Below are 13666 nucleotides of genomic sequence, written 5' to 3' on the forward strand. Positions count from 1 at the left end.
GGTGAGGTTTTATTCACCAAGGCGCCCCCGGGGGTTACAAGAAATAATGGCCACAAGCTAGCAGAGAGCAGATTTAGATTGGACATTAGGAAGAACTTCTTCACAGTTCGAGTGGCCAAGGTCTGGAACGGGCTCCCAAGGGAGGTGGTGCTCTCCCCTACCCTGGGGGTCTTCAAGAGGAGGTTAGATGAGTATCTAGCTGGGGTCATCTAGACCCAGCACTCTTTCCTGCTTATGCAGGGGGTCAGACTCGATGATCTATTGGGGTCCCTTCCGACCCTAACATCTATGAATCTATGGAGCCATGGTTTGGTCATCCCTGGCATACTGCAACCTCCATCCCTTACTAAAAATGACTATTAGTTGCCAGTTTCTCCTCTGCATCCTCTTCCAAAGGTTCTTACACCCATTTGGAGGTTTTCCAAATGTAACGTATTTGTGATCTCCACAGAGCCACTTCTTCTTTTCCAAACATGGCATTTTCAGTAGAGCTCCTAGAAGCCAAGAGTCCAAACACCAGTTCTATTTAAAATCCCTCTTTCAGTTGGCTTTGTGCTCAAGAGTCCAAATGACAGCTCTAGTTCTGCTGTTTCTCCCGATATTCCAGCAAACCTTTTCAACAAGTTCTTGTGCAGCCTTCATTCAGTGCTCTAATGCATCCTGTGTTTTAGAGTTTGATTGCTTGATTTCCATATAAAACTGTTTCTCATTTGCTTGCCAGTTCTCATGCGTCCTTACTGCTAATACTAGCCTGGAAGGATGAAATGGAGTCAGACTAGGCTTTCATTTCCCAATATCGAGTTCCCTTTGCCTTTGCTACATATTCTTCAAGTACTAAATGAGATAGGCAACCTTTATCCCAGTTTGTTTAAATCCTATGAAACTTTGTAACTATAGGATGATTCTGCAAGACAGTGAGAATCATGTTTCTCAATCCCTGTCATTTTTTCTGTTTACGAGTTCTTAGTATTCTCAAATGAATCTTAATCGTATTAATCTTGTTTTTCTTCAGTAGTATGTACATAACTCAATGGCTGCAGTTCATTCATGTTCTTCTACATTTTTCCCATTCTAACTTTACATTTATTTTACAGATTTTCTCAATGGGCAACTAAGCAGTTACTTCTGCTTGGCCCTACATTTGTTTCTGAAAATTTTTCGCGGTCCTTTATGCCCTCCTTTAAGTCCCTTTCTGTATCTTTTTGAAGTTGCAATTGTTACTCCTTACATATTTTTACCTTCTCCTCAGCATTCCTGAACACTTATTCTCTCAACATTAGACTATACGTACAAGAGATCTGCCTCCATATAATTTCTCTGGTAGACTAGACTAGTGTTCTTAACAGGAAACAATTATATCTTTTTGCCAGCTTCAATCATCTACTGCTCAGACATGTAACATTTCTTTCCATCTGTTTCAATTCATCCCTAAATTATCCTATCTGCTTGTACCAGATTACCTTGCGTTTTCACTGTGATGATAATCTATCTGTACATTTGTCTAGCCCATATTAACTAGTTGAGGACTAAGACCTATATGCTATTATCCCATCCTGCCAAATATACCAAGGCATAACTAAACAACGATGACATGGAAACCTTTATTGCAGCTATAGCGCAGGCTCAAATCTATTCACCATACTCTTGCTCCAAACCATTGTCATGAAAGACGAATTTTTTTCAGGGGAAAAAATAATTGTTATATTTAAACAAAAGATCAGGAAGCAATTAATGTAGAAATAAATCATTCACTTACTTTTTTTAATGAATTTCACAATTCTTTTTCTTTCTCTGTTCTTCCTTTCTGTTTGATTTCTTTGGTTGGTTTCTTCTTCTTTCACAACTTTACCCCAAATCCTTTTAAGTTGCCTTTATTGCCTGCTCCCTGCCCCTCTCCCGAGAGAAAGTCTGCTATTGCTTCTATTGTTTCCACAATAGCAACCACCTAGCCACCACAGTACTTTCTAGTCCCAACCATTCTGTCCCTCTACCCATTAAAAGATGATACCCAAAACTTTCCCAGTTGTGTGAGTAGAAGCGGTGGGACAGATCATATCCTTACATATATCTTCAAGTATATTGCATATATACACAACTTTCTTTTAATCTGAATTGCTGGAAGTCTTAGGTCACAATAAGTAATCCTCCTGGAAGCAGGAGCAATTCCCTTTTGTAGCGAGTTTGTTTGCTTTAAGGCTTGTGTGGATACCTGCCTTACTATATTCATCTTCTGACTGCCCATTATAAACTGCATTGCTTCACATCAGAATCAACCAGTCTCCATACTGTCAGCCTACTGCAGATGTGCTATAGCAGTCCCCACCCCCGTATTTCTATATGGACATCTAAATAGCCTAAATAGATTTGATGATCCTCCTCACAGAGCTGTATGTTCAGTCCTACAGGAAGAAGAGTCACTAAGGTGCGGTCATCTACAATAGGGGTGGCCAACCCCCAGCCCAAGTGCCACAAGTGAAACCGTGTGTGTGCGACACATGGCAAATTGGGGAGGGGACAGACATCACGGCAGGAAATAGGCCAGGAAGCAGCAAGAGGAGCAGGCAGGGGATGGAGCCGCGGAGCAAAGTCGTAGCATTCCTAATGAAAAAGTTGCCCCCACTGATCTACAAGATGCTGTCAGGAAAAAAAAACATAAGGCAAGAGGGCACTTCTACTACAGAGCCAAGCAAAAGAGCTTCAGGGGAAATGCATGAAGAGAAGGGACCAGGACAGAACTGCCAGCCATACTACGAGGAGCCGTACTGAAGTTTTGCATATAAAGGCCACCACTAAACCATAGAATGAGATGGTGGGCAACTGCCCACCAAGCATTTCAGACAGCAAAGGCCCAGGACCCATCCAAAACTACCTTGAACCATGCATATGCCATGTAAATTCGCAGTCACCATCAGGACAGCCACAAACCATATTACACAAGAACCCAATATAGAAAGTCATACTGAAACCATTGTAGAGAAGAGCTCCACCAGCAGCCAAACTGACAATGCTGTGGGAGGGTGCTCTGCTAGTTTTCTTCACTTTATTACAATCAGAGCGCACAGGAGGATTTAAACTACTTCTTCCAGGTATTGGCTATCTGTCTCCCTAAAAACAGGGAGGTCTTTTGGGTAGACCTAAAAACCTCTGTCCAACTGACTAGCATTTAACCCCCTTCACTTCCTAAGCTCAGTCAAAGTAACATCTACACTGGAAAATGCAAAGCTTTGAAGTAATATTTTTCTGTTGTATAAAATCCTACACCCAGGTCATATTTGCCACTTTGGTACCCCCACTTTAAGATCCTGCTTACTGTCCCTTGCCATCCACTCATTAGAGCCCCACTCATCCTCCTGCTCAAAATGTTACCCCATACAGGCTCAAGAATCAGTTGTTTGGCAAGTATATATAAAATGGGGAGTGATTGGCTAGATGGCATTACTGCAGAAAACAAGATCTGGGGATTATATTGGACCACCACCTGGATGCAAGTCAACAATGTGATGCTACTGCAATAAAAGGTAAATCTCATTCTAGGCTATATTAACAGCAGGTAATTATTCCACTCTACTAGGTGACCATGAGGTCTCAGCTGGAGAAGTGTGTCCAGTTCTAGGTATTTAAAAAAGATATAGGCAAACCCAAGAGCATGCAGAGGTGAGCAAAAGGAAGCCTAGAAAACACGATCTATAGGAAAAGGTTGAAGGAATGGGCTTGTTTAGTCTAGAAAAGAGAACAGTGAGGGGGTACAAAATGTTTCACAAGGTTGTTATAAATACGACAATGACAGGTTATTTTGCATGTTCACTGAGGATAGCACAAGTAGTAATTGAGTTAATTTGGAGAGAAAAAAAAAGATTTATGTTGTATATCAGGAAAGTTTTCTAACTATAAAGACTGTTGGGCTTTGGACCAGGTTACCTAGGAAGGATGTGGAATCCTCTTCATGGGCTGTTTTTAAGAACAGGTTAGATAAACACCTATCAGGGACAAGCCAGATGTACTTATCCTGCCTCAGATTAAATGACTTCTTGGGGTCCTGTCCAGCCCTATATTCTGTTGTTATTGTTACAGCAGATAAAAAAAAGAGAAATCACTAGAAAGATACACGGACTCGCAGTTTCGTTTATGCACATAGCTTCTAGTAAAGTTGAGATTTAATTCGATAAATGGTTCAAGTCAGGTTATAAAACACATTTCATACTGCATAGAGAGTTTAAAGGATGATAAGGCATTCGACTTCAGAACAATTATTGTGGGATCCTATCAGTTGCACAGTGTATTTATGCTGATTTCAAGGTGTCCTGAAAAAAAGACTTAAGGCCAGGACAGTGGTTGACTTGGGTGCGCACATTCAAATCAAAGCGGTTCCCTTAGTTCTGTTCACATTGCTAACGTTTCCCTTCCACTCCAGGGCTAGCTGGGGAAACACTGTTCTAATACTATCCTAGTTTGCCCATTGCCTTATTGAAGAAGGGTTTTTTTTCCATATATCATGAGGACTCACCACAGGTTACATCTTGAAACATAAAGGACAGCCTGCAAGGGCACACATGCAATTACTAGCCTGCCTTCCACCCACCTAAAACCAGCCCAATTACCCAGAGTGTAGTATAGGCTGCAGAGGGCCTATACTAGAGGGAAATAATTTGGAAAACACTGTATCCTCTTGAAAGGAATGGGCAGAGAAAATGGGACTACCATTCTACAAGTGTGAGCAAGGGAGAAATCCACGCTTGCATCAGACTGTTTACACCAACTGACATGACCATGGTGCTCAGCAGTTTGTCTTCCACGACGCCAGACAGCAGTTTGAACAGGGCGTTGACAAAATGAAAGTGTGCCAGGAGAGAAATCACAGAAGTCTGTTAGTTTGACCCACAGTCTCAAAAGTCCTCTGGATTTCCAGCAATGCGCCATGAAAATCATAAAGCATAAAGCCGAGCAGCATAACACTGCTCCATGAAATATCTACTGAAAGCTTAAAAGAGAACACAGAACGAAAGAAGAGAGAACAGTTAAGGGAGGTTAGGCTAGTGGAGAGAGAAAGACCTCGAGTGTTCAGGATAGCTGACAGACTGAGAACAGTGTGCAACATAACATGGATACAGAATGAATGGAGAAAGCCAGAAAATAGAGTCAAGGATAAAGGAATATCAGAGAGTACAAACTGCAAGAATAAAAGTGCTCATACTGATGCAAGCAGTAATCAGATAGGTGCATGTGTTAGTGAGGCGACTATAGCCTAAACCCAATTCAGCTAAGAAACTGAACCTAGACAAAGACAAAAAAACCCCCATGTTTAAACACTAAGGCAAGCAGCTTGGGCAGCAAAAATGAAGGAACTAGAACCACTGTTGCAGGATATGAAACTAGATATTATAAGGATTATAGAGACATGGTAAACAGCAATCATGACTAGAACACAGGTATTAAAGGGTATGAGCTAAAGGGTATGAGCTATTCAGGATAAGTAGAAACAAAGTAAAGGTGATGGAACAGTACTGTGTGTTAATGACGCAGCAGACCATAAAGAAATCAAATGTGATAAAACAGATAAAGTAGAATCAGTCTGGGTCAAAATTACTTTGGAGAAGTGTTGTAATAGAAGTTCTAGCAGAGCAGTGCCAAGAGTGTGCTATTGATCCTTACACTTGGTTATGAATATAGGGATCTCTTTAATATTAGAGAGAGAACTATTACTGGGAACCCTGTAAAAATCATGCAAAATATTATCTTTCCAGATATTGATTAGGGAAAATATTTTGAAAATAATAATCATAGGCCCCAAATATTCCTAGATGTGAGGACCAACAAATTCCATCATCAGTCACTGAACCAACAAGAGGCGATGGTAATTCAGACTTCATCATGGTAAGCAGTGAGGACATTATAGAAGAGACAGTTGTAAAAAAAAATAACTTTAGACTGATTTGTTTGAATTAAATAGAAGGATAAAGCAAAACAGGCAGTTAACTAGGGCGTTCAATTTTGAAAGAGTAAATATCGAGAAACTAAGGGAACTAGTTAGTGAAGTCAACTTAACTGAAGAGTTTGAGAATTTAACTGTGCAGGAGCTTTGAATGTTTTTTCAGTAAAAGGTACAAAAAATATCTGGAATTTATATCCCAAGCAAGGAGACAGAAACTACAAAGCTGCGCCAGATTGAGTGGGATGAGCTCAAAAAGGATGTTAGCCATAAGCAAAGAAACACTGGAGCATAGAAACAGGTATTTTCAAAAAAAGCTAAAACCTGGAAATCCGAAAAGCTAGGGATAAATCGAGACTTGCTAAAAATCAAACTGAGTCACACCTTGCAAAAGAAATGATCACACTCAATAAAAGGCTCTTGAGCCATATATGTAGGAGTACAAGAAGATAAGTGGAGTTGCTGTGCAGTAAGGATGGGGTTGTAACAAAAGCCAGCCTAGTCCCAAAACCTAAGTGAATACTTTTCCCTCGTTTTCAATAAGAATGGTAGTATACAGCACTCAGGCAAAGGCAGGATGGCTATTAGGCCTGAGTGTATGGAATGGGAGTCTGAAGAGCCTAAGGTGCACTGCTTAAATGGAGGAGACCAGCTATACAGACACAGCCCTGCTCCATAGCTTCAAAACTCTTTCAGTAAAAGCTAATGCCTCAAATTAGGGGTGGGCAACCTATGGCCCTTGGGTCAGATCTGCACTGCCCATCCCTTCTGCAGCCTTCCCTGTTGCTTTCTTGTGCCTGCACTTACCCTCACTGCAGAATTTGCCCCTCTTCATTGTTACTGGGGACAGGGATCAGCAGCAAGAGTTAGCAAAGAGCCTGGGTGCTCTCAAGGGTGGGGGGGAGAGATTTGTGGCCCACGGCAGGGGGTGGATTGGAAGCAGGTGCCTGCAGCAGCAAAAGGTTACCAAGTGCTGCCCTAAACAAAAGAATAGGGGAAGGAAGGATAAGGAAAAGGAATTGCCAGAGATGTTCCCCTTCCTCATTTTTATCCAGGTGCAGTCGCCCAAACAACATTTGGAGGGAGGCCCAGAATTTGTTGTTGGCAAATTTAAGTTTCTGTACTAAGACATTCAAATTGTGGACCTTCAGAATACTTCAACTACACTAATAGAACCATTAACTTATTATAAAATTATATGTTGAATATTTAACTTACTATAACATTATATGCAAATAAATAACTTACATTTCCCTCCCTTTCATTCTTGCTTCTCCTTTCATTTCCATAGCTTCGCTTTTTTGTTTCATCATGCATCAAAGGAAGATATCACCTTCCTTTGTCTTTTTCATGACCTGGATTTGTTCAATCTAAATTCTCTGTACTGTCCTTAACGATGAGCCCCATTCCAACTAGTGGGTGTTCCATCTCCTTCCCTTCTTCCCTTTCATTCTCCTCTTCCCCCTTTCCTCTCTTCCACGTGGTCATTTACATTTTTCCTTTCCACTGTGTTCTCAAATTCACCTTTCTCTCTGTTTACACTGTTCCAGTTATTTGTCTCACCCTCCTCAATCTGTTCATTGTTTGCACAATCCCAATGAAGGGTCAATTGGAAAAAGTAGTTGTATCCTCTATAATTCCCTCACAAACCACAACCTATCCCCTTGAGATGAGATAGAGACTCCATTCACGGTAGAGCTTCAAAACACGATTGCCATTCTTATGTCTAGCAAGTTTTGTTAACTCTTTCACTGTTGATCAATATTGACATTTAATTTGTTGTTAGACTTCAGAGATAACTTTTTGAGATTAACAGTGGTTCATAACTCTCTCAGAGCTATTGTTTCAGGCTCTGTGCCGACATCACTTATTCCCCTGGCCACACCTTTAAGATTATTTGACCATTATAAGGGTTAGAGGCTCAATTTTAAATTTTAAACCGAAGGCGAGACTCTGGAGTGCAAAACCCCTAAACCTGGTTTGTCAAATTACAGTGAATTGGCTCAGTAACATTCCTGGGCCCCAACCATTCACTTCCACTCCACATATGCTCATCTGATCTGCCCCAACTAGATCTTCCCAGCCAAAGCTTTGTCTAGCTGGGTCTTAAAGACTTCCAAAGATGGAGATTGCATCAGCTTTCTGGTTAACCTGTTCCAGTGTTTTACTACCCTTTTAGTGAGAAAATTTTTCCTAATATCTAACCTCAACTTCCCTTGCTGCAACTGAAGCCCATTGCTCTTTGTTCTGTATCTGGCCCCACTGAGAGCAGTCCAGCTCCATCCTCTTTGCAACCACCCAGCAGGGAGTTGGAGTCTGCTATTCAATCCCCCTCAGTCTTCTCTTCTCCAGACTAAATCAGCCCAGTTCCCTCAGTCTTGTCTCAGAAGTCATGTCCTCCAGCCCCCAAATAATTTTCATTGCCCTCTGTTGGATTCTCTCCAATTTGTCCACATCCTTTCTGTAGCGAGAGGCCCAAAACTGGACACAGGACTCCAGATGTGGCCTCACTAGTGCTGAATAGAGGGGAAGAATCACTTTCCTTGACCTACTGGCAACACTCCTACCAATGCAGCCCAGTATGCTGTTAGTCATACAGATCCTGTTGGCATCAAGGGCACACCACTGGCTCATATTCAGCTTATTGCCCACTGTCTCCCCCAGGTCCTTTTCTGAAGAGCTGCTGCCCAGCCAGTCAGCCCCAGCCTGCCCTGGTGCATGGGATTGTTCTGTCCTAAGTGCAGGACTTTCCCCTTGTCCTTGTTCAACCTCATGAAATTCCTTTTGGCCCAATCCTCCAATTTGTCTAGGTCACTCTGAATCCTAGCCCTGTCCTCCAGCACATCTACTACTCCCCCCAGCTTGGTGTCATCTGCACACTTGCTGAGGGTGCGCTCTATGCCAGCTTCCAGGTCACTGATGAAGATATTGAACAAAACCGGTCTCAGGACCGACCCCTGGGGCCCTCCACTTGATACCGGCTGCCAACTAGACATCAAGCCATTGAGTTCACCCCTCTAAGCCTGATGCTTCAGCCAGTTTTCTATCCACCTTATAGTCCTTTCATCCAGCCCGTACTTCCTTAGCTTGCCTGGGATAATGTTGTGGGAGACTGTATCAAAACCCTTGCTAAAATCAAGGTACACAACACCCGCTGGTCTCCCCACATCCACAGAGCCAGTCGCCTTATCATAGAAGGCAATCAGGTTGGTCAGGCATGACTGGCCCCCAGTGAATCCCTGCTGACTGTTCCCAATCACCTTCTTCTCCTCCAAGTGCTTAGCAATAGATTCCTTGAGGCTCTGCTCCATGATTTTTCCAGGGACTAAAGCGAAGCAGGGTGGTCTGTAGTTCCCTGGATCCTCCTCTTTCCATTTCTTAAATATGGGCACTATGTTTTCCCTTTTCCAATCATCTGGGACCTCTCCTGATCGCCATGAGTTTCCAAAGATGATGGCCACATCAGCCAAATCCCTCAGCACCCTCGGGTGTATCCCATTCGGCCCCATGGACTTAAACATGTCCAGTTCCCTCCCCTGTACAATGCCCTCAGTCTTCCTCTCATATCAACATACATTTGGTATCCGATGACTTCTTCCATTCATCTGATATCAAATCTATTTTCATGATGTTGAAACACTAAGGTTTCTAGAATCTAAAGGGCAATCACTTTAACTTTAATCCTCAGCCTGTACCCCACTGGATTTGTGCAGGCCTCATGAGTGCTTTATAGAGTACTAACTCTGGCGGCACTAGAGTCTTCGGTTCAATGGCTCTCTCTCCTCAAAAAGGATGGAATAGGTCAGATAAGAGAGAATCTCCTCTCTGAACAAAAGGAAATTAAGTCCAGGACTTGACAGCTGAATTTACAATGGTATTTTTGATATAACCAGGTCAGGCCAAGCTGATTATCCCATTCAGTGTACAGAATCGGGCAGGGTTGATAGGAAAAGTGGAACAAAATGTGGTTTAGTAACCTAAACTAAGCTAATAAGAGATAATATGCATTTTCCTAGAAGGCAGGTGATAGAAGTAGCAACTGATGTATTCCCACTTGCTGCCCATATCAGCGAGAAGGTTCAAAACAGTGGTTGGGCCCATGACCCTGTTCATAACCTCGGGGTGAGGGACTGTAAGACAATGTTTTCTACAAAGTTCAGAGTTCACCCAAAGGCAAACTTTCACAATAGTGGAGATCCATGCAGGGAATGCATAAAAACCTTAACTTCTGTGCTATTGTTTTTTGTTATTTTAATAAAATACTTAGGAAACCTTTATGATGAAAGGCACTGTATATCATTTTTATTATAGAAAAAAAGTGTCACAGAGTAGGGACCTGATCCACCAAAGAGTTGTGTACCCTTGATGTCTCTTCAACCTGGTCAATTCTAGTCCAAGCCTTACTTGCAAAAATTATTCTTCAAGAGATTTCTAAATTGGAGGAAGGGCCACAAACAGAGCTCTTCAAATGCTGCTACTGTAGCATTTTAAGAACTCTGTTTATGGTCCTTCCTCCGATCTAGAAATCTCTTGAAGAGTTAAGACTTAAGTATAAAAATCATTAAGTCACCCAAGTCCATTCACAATTAATAATGGTAAATCCATCTAACTCCAGATGAGAAAAGGTTTTTCTTTTCTTTTTCCAGGACCTGTCATTTGAATGATTAAATCTCAAAGCAGGTGTGAAAGTGGAAAGGCTAGTAAAGATGGGAGAGAAACTACACACACACACACACTCTCTCTCTCTCTCCCCCCCACCCCCCCCCACCTTAGGTTGATTCTGAAATCACAGTATCATTTGCCCTAAACAGCTTTCACAACATATATATAGTCCTAGTTTATACAGAGGGAGAGAGAAAAAACAAAACAGAAAGAGATTTCAAATTGACAAATCTTTTAAAAAAATGGAAATGAAGGAAATTGAAAAAAAAAAAATGGATTTTTACTTTAGCTCTCCCTTTCTCCCTCCCATCATGGATGACCTAAATTTCTAGCTGAAGTATTCATCAGCCCCCATGCTTAGAAAAAGAACATTAGACTGCAGAAAGGCCATCAAAAGAAAGGGAAATAAATACAAAGGGGAAAGAAATCCACAAACATTGCCACATGTAGGAGACACAGAAGAAATACTTTCTATGGATAGTCAAAGAGGCTGTATTTATAGAAAAAGAACTGAAGGCAGGTGGGTGAGATACAAGCATAAGCAACTGACCATATTGCTGGGAAATGTCCCGTTGCATTCATTATTTATATAAAAATAAGTCATGGAAAGAACAAGCCTCCCCCAAAACATTCCCATTACACATTAAAACCTGAAAATTTACCCCCCCAAATTTTTGATCAGAGTTAAACAGATGCAAAGGGGTAGGAATCCATGGTCCACTTTAAAGTCTGTAGGATCTCCGCTTAAGAACTAGGAAGGAAGTTTTTCCTGTCGTTTGAAAATACATTCAAGCTCATTATCTAAAAAAAATGAGTAATTACTTACAAACACATTTAATTTACTTCTTTGCCTTGGCCAATTCCAGCTCAACCATATCAACATAACTGAACTTAAAGTCATAGCCTTTTTAATTCTATTCAGCAGATGTTCATGGGCAGACTAGATGAATCAAATTTCAGTTCCCTGAAAGAATATTGAACCAAAATATTTTTACAAATGGTGGAAGAACTCCTAGTTTTTTCTTCTTTTAATCTGAAAAAAAACTCAAACAGATCCTCTTACCCAAAAGCACCCTCTTATTACAAAGCTTTTCCTTAACATTAAACTTATTTATCACTTCCATTTCCTATAGCATACCTTTCCAACAATGAATACAAAGAACATGGAGTCTATAAGAAAACTTCCCTTTACTCCTTTTAAATTATATTTCCCCAACATCACGACACCATCTTAGTAAACAGACTCCATTCTCTCTATAAAGATGAATAAATCTTAGAGATACTAATAAATATTTGATCAATATACTGAAAGAGGATCAACATTTGAATAAGAAACTTACAGAAAAGTAGGTGTTGGGAGAAGCGGAGGCATAAAACCTTTGGTCCTCTTGATTAAAATGTTCATTAGAGTATTTCCTGTTGGGGACTAGACACAGTTTCTTCAGTAAGTAAGTTATAAAGTCATTTATACTATTTAGGCATTCCTAGGTCAATTTTTGCTTTGATACCCAGCACTACACAAAATAAAGAAGTCTGAAGAGGCATAACAAAAATGGTTCACTGCTGTGGAAGTGGGGTGTATGCAGTGAAGGAGTTTTATTTTTGTTTAATTATTAGCATCCAGTTCCTGGGGTTTTCTTAAAAAGGTGGGTCTTACATCTAGGCCTAAATACAGTCAGGCTGGGCTTTGATCTCATCTCTTCTGGCAACAGGTTCCCCAGGCAGAAAGTTCCTAAACTAGGATGTTTCCACAAATACTCTGCCCCCAGCACAGGCCAATCTGCGAAATAAAACAGATGCGATACTACGAGGGTGGTGGTGGGGGAGATCAAAACTGTTGCAAATAAAGCTCGACCAAGATGAAGTCTCGCAACACGCCTCCAGTGGAGAGGGAGAAAAAAAAAATCCTAGATAAACTCGCAGGTACTCTGAATATGATAACACATGAAATGAGTAAGCATCCACCTGCGATGCAATTACACGAGTCTCCTGCTGCAGCATCGAAGGCTCACATCTCCGCTTTCCAAGTTTGTGGTATGTGGAAGGAACAGCAGAGCTGGTTAAAGATTCTCTCTTGCTTTGCATGCCCTGCGAGTCTCGCATTAACTCCTACATGACTTTAATCAGCTCCGAAGCGCTCTTCTTCCTCACCGCGCGCGACTGTCTGGTTTAACCGCCGCACCGACCGAAAACCCGCTCCATCACACATCGGGCACAGCCATGACTCGAAAACTGAAGCTTCCTCCTAAAACGAGGAATGGTTTCAAAACAGAAGGGGGTTAAACTGACCTTCCCTGATCCAGGGGGGAGGGGGGGGGGGAAGTCTTTAAGGCCAAAACAGGCGCGCCTCAAGGACTTCTTATACAGCCAAATGTTTTGAAACCTTTAAAGCACAACCTGGCATATATATACACGTATCTATAAAACAACCTTTGTCATGAATAAGAAAATGTGAGGGGTCGTCAGCTTTCCTTTCAGGGCCTAGGAGGGGGCCTGAAGCTGGAGGGGGAGAAACACAGCCAGGCTGAGAGAAACCCATCAGCGCTCCTGTCCTCCCCTTCCAGCCTGCACGGGAGGGATGCTCGCGCAGGGCGCTGCAGTGGGGGATGGGGCGGGAGAGGGGGTGGGGAGAGCACGGCGAGGCCCACAAGCACCAGCGGCTCTCGGCCTCCTCGCGCCCAGCCCAGCCCAGCCTCCGCGGGAGGGCGCGAGGCTTGTGGCGCTGGCCGCGGGCGGCAGGAGGCTCGAGCCCGAGCGGAGTTGAGCTTTTGTCGTCGCTGCACAGGGTTAATGGGAGGACATGCAGCCCGCGCTGGGGGCAGGGGAGCCATGGAAAGCCTGAGCAGGAGCGGGGCTCGGGGGCGAGTTCCTTGTTGCCCTCCTCCCCTCCCCTCCCTGCAGGGACAAGGGCAGGGTGGGAAGGGGGTGCAGGGGGGCTCCCCTCACAGCGGACGCGGGTCTGGGGGGGCATTTTATGCCTCTCACAGGGCGACATGGGAGGTTTGGGGTGCTTCCATGCCTTTCACGGGGTGGCGCGGGCTCCCCTCACAGCGGGGCGCTCTCCATGCCCTTGCCGGG

General features: G+C 42.8%; 1 protein-coding gene across 1 annotated transcript in view; it reads right to left on the reverse strand.

Moving 5' to 3' along the window:
• Nucleotides 1–13566, reverse strand: part of ARID1A (AT-rich interaction domain 1A) — a 100905-nt gene extending 87339 nt beyond the window's left edge. Inside the window, exons 1-2 of the mRNA XM_006019249.3 lie at nt 13019–13566; nt 11929–12833 (exon numbers count right to left, since the gene is read on the reverse strand). The gene's annotated coding sequence lies outside the window, so the exon portion shown is untranslated. The remainder of the gene's footprint in view (nt 1–11928; nt 12834–13018) is intronic.
• Between the last annotated feature and the right edge of the window lie 100 nt (nt 13567–13666).

Source organism: Alligator sinensis, unplaced genomic scaffold, assembly GCF_000455745.1.
Source record: "Alligator sinensis unplaced genomic scaffold, ASM45574v1 scaffold337_1, whole genome shotgun sequence".
In the NCBI taxonomy this organism is placed as follows: domain Eukaryota; kingdom Metazoa; phylum Chordata; order Crocodylia; family Alligatoridae; genus Alligator; species Alligator sinensis.